General features: G+C 50.0%; 1 pseudogene; it reads right to left on the bottom strand.

The window, feature by feature from the left end:
• Positions 1-2,465: 2,465 nt before the first annotated feature.
• Positions 2,466-3,122, bottom strand: LOC136548753 (glycine-rich cell wall structural protein 1.8-like; annotated as a pseudogene).
• Positions 3,123-6,241: the final 3,119 nt, after the last annotated feature.

Genomic DNA, 6,241 nt, shown 5'->3' with positions numbered 1-6,241 from the left:
TCATTTTTGCAATGTCGTTTTGACATACATCGAAGCAAGCTCGGGGTCCGTCAGTAATTCCAAAACAATATATGTGCAGGTTTTTTTTTCCTCGCTCGAAAAACTTAGCGACCAAGGAGGTCAGGCCGGACAAGGAACTCTATAAAGTGGCCATGTTCGCTTGTCTTATAATCTGTACTTTTTAGCTTGCTTTTTTAGTCGGAACAGTATTTTTCTCTCACAACAAATCAGCCAAAACAGTATTTTGATTTATTTTTTTAGCGAAGCGAACAGGGCCAGTATCATCATCGAAGAAAATAATCCACCATGGCAACCATTTTCTGCGTGGGTGTCAAAATTCGATCCTTGGTGCCAGTTTAGTTCCCAAATTTTGCAAATTTTTCAAGATTCTCGTCACAATCGAATCTTTGGACGCATGCATGAAATATTAAATATAAATAAAAAATAAACTAATTACCCAGTTTAGACGAAATTCACGAGATGAATCTTTTAAGCCTAATTAGACTATGATTGGACACTAATTGCCAAATAACAACGAAAGTGCTATAATATCATTTCTAAAAAAAATCGCCAACTAAACAAGCCCTTAGAGTACCCAGTGATTGATGTATTCTTTATTGCACGACAAGCATCTTCTCCTATTGAAGGAGAGAAAGTCTGCCTCTAGTCTATAGTTCAGCACCGCCCTGTCAAGGCGGAAGCTGCGGGTTCAAGCCCCGTCGGTCCCGAACTAGGGTTCAATGAATGGACAAATTCACCTTTCCTTTTTTCATAGAATTTTTTATGAAAAAAAAGTTACAATACCAGTTGGCATAGCCTTCTAGCCAAGCCGACACGTCACTGTTCCGAAAGATTTTTCGTGATTGTCCTGCCCTCTCATCATCGCCCACAACTGTACCGACTGTACCACACTTCATCATCCCTTCATGGGGACGCACATCGGGACATGGTGACTACTTGCGGTTTCCAAGTGAGCTTGTGGCCGTCACGTTGCGAGCTCGACACCGTGGAGCCGCCGTTCGCGCGCGCTCGGTTGGTACGTTGGTGTCGCCATTGCTAGCCCTGCCGGCCGGCCGGCCGGCCGGAATCTTCCAACCTGGGCACAGCCCAGCCCACTCTGATGGCCACGATGGTCACCGGAAACGCTGTGGACTGCACGGAAAAGAAAACGTGAATTCACCATCCCGAAATCGGAGCCTTGGAAGGATCTGGTTAGTTAGGCTGGAAACCGCAGGATTTATCTTATGGATCAAGTCACAAGAATACCCAACTGCTAATAGGCCGTTGAAGCAAACACGTTTTCATCATTAATAATAATATCATAAAGAATCGTGGACTTGCAAGCCGATCAATCTGCAAGAAAGACTTGAAAGATAGATAGATATATCTATTTAATATATAATATTGTGATTTTATGTCTCGTTTTATCTCTATAGGCTGCCACCGTTTTGGAGGGTGGTTCAGCAGTAAACTGAGCCGTTTACAGATAGTCTCCCAATATAAAATTGGAGGAGGCGGAACATGGGCTTCATTGATTAGTTTCAACAAGCTAATCATCCCCCCTTCCAAAGGCATTATTCTAGGCAACGAACCTTAGCTGGAGATATACAAGTGGCCGCCGCGCCAACGACATTACCAACGGCTAGTGTAGCCGCATTAAAGTTCATTTTTTCTCTCCAAATTCATGAAAATGGCGTCACAATTTTCCCCATAATATATAGGGGGCATATTCTGAATGGCAATATTGTATAGAAAAATTCCAATTAGCTCTCACTGAAATTGGAAAGGAATTTCGAAACAGCGCCAAATGGGACCATTTGGGTAAATATATTGGAGCTGATAATATTTGATGGGGCCCAATTTGAAAAAAAAAACATTATATCTGGATGGGCCCATTTCAAACCGTAGTCGTTATCACGGATCCATAAGCTCATTTCAGAGTTTAATATTACGTACATTTAAAAGGAGGAAAATGTTCGCATAATCACATCACCGCATTTTCCAAACTCAAAAAAAAAAAATCCAAAATCATGCGTCCTGTTCGTGTTGGCTGTGGCTTGTCGTAAATGATCGTAAATTTTCATAGCCGGAACAGTAGTTTTCTTTCACACAAACCAGCCCGCAGTACTTCTTTCACGAACCAGCAACGATACGAACCAGCCAACCGAACAGGAGTGAGCACCAGCTCACAACCGACCATTGCTGATTTGGCATGAAACAAAAAATGGGGATGTAGCCAAATGATTTCCAGATTTTTATCATACTCGAATTGAAGATCCGAACCGAAACGGAGACACGCTTTAGCCACGATAGTGCGTGCCATCGCCGTCCACGTACCGATCCAACGGCTGGTATTTTTGGAAACTAGCAGCTAAAACCCCTGGTAGGACTAGTAATTGCGCATCGTAACCTCGTCTTCTACCTCTTTATAAGATGCGCACCTCTTATAAACTACGCATCGTAACTCAAGCCTCCTCTCTCGGCTCCAAGTGGCGCGCTTCCAGCTCGCGGCTTGGCCATGGGCCATGCTCTCGCCGCCGCCGCGGCCCAGGCCCCGGCCGCCACCCCCACGCCGGCGCCCAAGGCGTCTCCCCCCCCCGCCGGCGACGCCCGCCGCCGCCCCGCCGGTGTCCCCCCCGTCCCTCCCCCGACGCTGCCTCCCCCGGCCCCGGCGCCCGCCCCCAAGGCCCCCCCCCGGCGCCCGAGGCCCCCGCGCCGGCGCCCAAGGCTGAGGCCCCCACTCCCGACGTGAGCTCCCCGCCGCTGCCCTCGGAAGTCCCCCCCCGTCGCCCGCCGCCGAGGCTCCCCCCGCCCCCAGCGCCGCCGCCGGCGTCTCCCCCCCGCCGCCAAGTGGTTCGCCGCCGCCGCCGTGGCCGCCGCCGCCGCCGCCTTCTACTGAGAGAGCGACAGGGATCTGCACCGTCCCGTGCTGTAATTTATTGTTACCATCCGTGTTGAGCCGTTGATTCCTTTTTTTTTTCTTACTTTCATCGAGATTCCATTCGGCATTCGATTCAGTAGGACTGCCGGCATCTGCTGTTCGTGTTACTACAGTGTAGGATTGTGGCTTGGACAGATTGGTTGGTTGGCTCGCCCGGTGGTGTTGTGCTCCGTTACTCCATTTGTATAATACCCTGTTGATTTTCTTTCAGCATCTTCTTCATCTTTCGCAGTTACTAGTTACTACATTTTAGCTCGTTGATCAGATCAGATCAGATCGTGAAGAGTGCGATCTTGAGCTTTAAGCCTTGATGCACACACTTGAGTCTTGAGGTCAGGGCACTCACGATCGAATGTGGATGCGGAGAGACCAGACCATCCATGACCATGAGCTAGGGTGTGGTGCTGGATCTGGGCCACCGGCAGCCGCAACAGCTAGCTGTGCTCTGGATCTGGGCGCGTCTCGCAAGCTGCCAGAGGCCATTATTATTATTATTATTATTATTATTATTATACGCCCCCTCCTCCCTCCCTATTCGGCGCGGTAGAGTCTAGAGGCCGGGCCAGCTGGGTGTTTGCAGGGTCGGTGGGGGAACGGTGGCCGCTGATCTGATGCCGACGGCGAGGTGTCGAGGCCGCAGTGGGCGGTGGGGCTGGGGAGCACGTGCCTATGTCTGCGCCCGCCCGTGCCCACCAGCAGCGGCGCGGTGTGGCGTTTGCCTTGTTGCGGGTGCCGGACGCCGGGTGGTGTCGTTTGCGCAAAATGCTGCGCCCTGCGGCGGCCGCTGCACGGGCCGGCAGGCAAAGGACGCGTCCGCGGTCCGCTGGTCGGAGGCGCGCGCGGTTGCAGTTGCAGCTGCAGCGGTGCGTACGGCCGGGCCACTGGGGCCAGAACTGCCAGAGTCAATCGGTACGCTGAGCCTGCGATGGAAAACCCCGAAGGCGAGACGACGACCGAGACTAGAGAGGGAGTGAGGGGCAGCTAGTTGACCTTGAGGGGAAGGAGGGCGGTTTCGTGTGAAATTTACGTGCTCGGAGTCGGAGGCAGTGGTTGCTGCTACGCGTTTGTAGATATAATAATAAAGGCTACTGCTACGCGCTTGTTTTTAATCGTCATTGTGTAACCATTTCTGGTGGAAAAGGCAGATGAAGAGGGGCGGCGCACACCATAAGGACCATGCATATCCATTATCACAGATAGAGGATGCCATCTTTTGCAATCTGGTCCTTGTTTAGATTGCAAATTTTTGCAATCTAAACACTGTAGCACGTTTCGTTTGTATTTGACAACTTTGTCCGATCATGGACTAACTAAGGCTCAAAAGATTCGTCTCGTGATTACAAACCAAACTGTGTAATTAGTTATTTTTTTACCTACATTTAATGCTCCATGCATGCGTCCAAAAATGGATGTGATGGAGAGAGAGTGAAAAAAACTTGGAATTTTGATGGGATCTAACAAGGCCCTGCTTTGGAGTACTATGCGCTAGCCTTTTAACTAGCCACTGACACCTGCTGCAGCTATGCGATAGCGAGCGAATAGCTAGCGATTCCGCCAGGGATTTCCGTCTCTCTGAGGAAGCCGCGGCTACGTGTCGCGCACCTCGCGCGTTCACGACGCCGGAGCCCGTGCGTCTCCTGCACTCCGTCACCTTTGATAAACCACGTCATTATGCGTTGTTTAGACTTTGGAGCTGTAAAGAAGACAGCCACACACCGGCCTCCTCTTTGGTTCTTCTTTATTTGTGGGGAGCAGACCAAAAGAATGGCTTTGAGAGTTTGCTTTTTTGGGCAGCTAGTAGCCGGATGTGGCCGCTATATGTATGTCGTTCTGACGGTGTGTACCGTGGAGCATGTGCTCAAAGATGGATTACGCGTGTAGGCGTCTCCTCCACCGCCTATCACATTCAGTTAGTGTGGGAGACATCCTGGAACGAAACATCTCAACCCCTAATTTTAGAGAAAAGATATCTTATTCTGCATTTGGTTTAGAAGGATGGATCTATCACTGTTTCCTCCTGCTTGGTTGGGTACTTAGGTGATTGTGAGGATCGGGATGAGATGAGATCTCATACTGTTAGTTTCATGACGGCTACGGGAGCCTGCACGTCATACATGGGCTCATACGTCAGCCTCTCATCCCTATCTCTTTTTCCTATTGAATCCTGCGTGCGTGGTATGCCACGCCCGTCTCCCCCACCCCGTCTATGCACCTCCCGGCCCATTGTGCATCTCTGCCTCAACCTTGCGCCTCCTACCTACTATCACATCTCCCCTATCCCAACCGAGTCCCTCCAGGACACCACGCTACCCCATCCACCTTCGCGCCTCCTACCCATTGTGTCGCTGCCCGTGTGATTTCGAGCTCCTTTCTAGTCACAATCCGCTTCAATGGCGGCACGCAGCCCACACCCCGCTCGAGCTCCTCCCCCACATCCTTGTGCTCGCCCGAGCTCCTCCCCCATAGCTGTGTGCCTCGCGCACACCGATGCAACCGAGACACCACTGTGCTCACCGATACATCAGGCGCTTCACGCTCGCATCATGCTTGCCATCGGTGTTGTCGGCCACGACCGAAGAACTTCAACATCTATGAGGGACAAGCATGTCCGTTCATTTCGTGGGGATGGGGATGTCCCTGAATCTGAAGGTATATTCCCCTCGAGACGTCTGTATCAAACCAAACATATCAAAAAGGAGGATCGATCTAGCCTGTCCTCCTTTATCTCTAAAACCAAACATACTCGACAACCTATATAGCGCCACAAAGGCATTGTAGCAGGCTCAATGTCACCATAGGCATCATGGCTCCCTTCTCTTGTCAATTCACTCTAGGCTTGGAATCTTGTGTTAGGCTTTCTAATGTGCTTAGATGCAACTGGGTTTGGTCCCCTTGGTTCCTTGCCTTCATCGCTGTCGGGTATCTTCCTTGCTTCTGGGCGCCTTATTGTCTTGCCTCTTGCGCTCGATGGCAAAGCAGAAGACAGTGCCATAATGGCAGTCCCAATGCTAGAAACCATAAATAATTTCTATGGTCCCGTTCGCGTGTCCTTAAATCCAGCTTGATCCGCTTATTTTTTCATCCAGAACAGTGTTTTTCTCTCATAAATTCATCCAGCATTCCTCCAAACCATCCAGATTCCTCCAGAATTTAGACAAGCGAATGGGTATGTCTATTAATTTAGGCAGACACTACACATAGAAACTATATTTGTAATGAATAGTTTCTACAGAATAATCTTTTGTCCAATCACATGTCATCTCTCTTCCTCATCTACCTATCACATTTCTCGTGCTAGTG

Source organism: Miscanthus floridulus, chromosome 4, assembly GCF_019320115.1.
Source record: "Miscanthus floridulus cultivar M001 chromosome 4, ASM1932011v1, whole genome shotgun sequence".
In the NCBI taxonomy this organism is placed as follows: domain Eukaryota; kingdom Viridiplantae; phylum Streptophyta; class Magnoliopsida; order Poales; family Poaceae; genus Miscanthus; species Miscanthus floridulus.
This window is presented reverse-complemented; position numbering and strand designations above follow the sequence as displayed.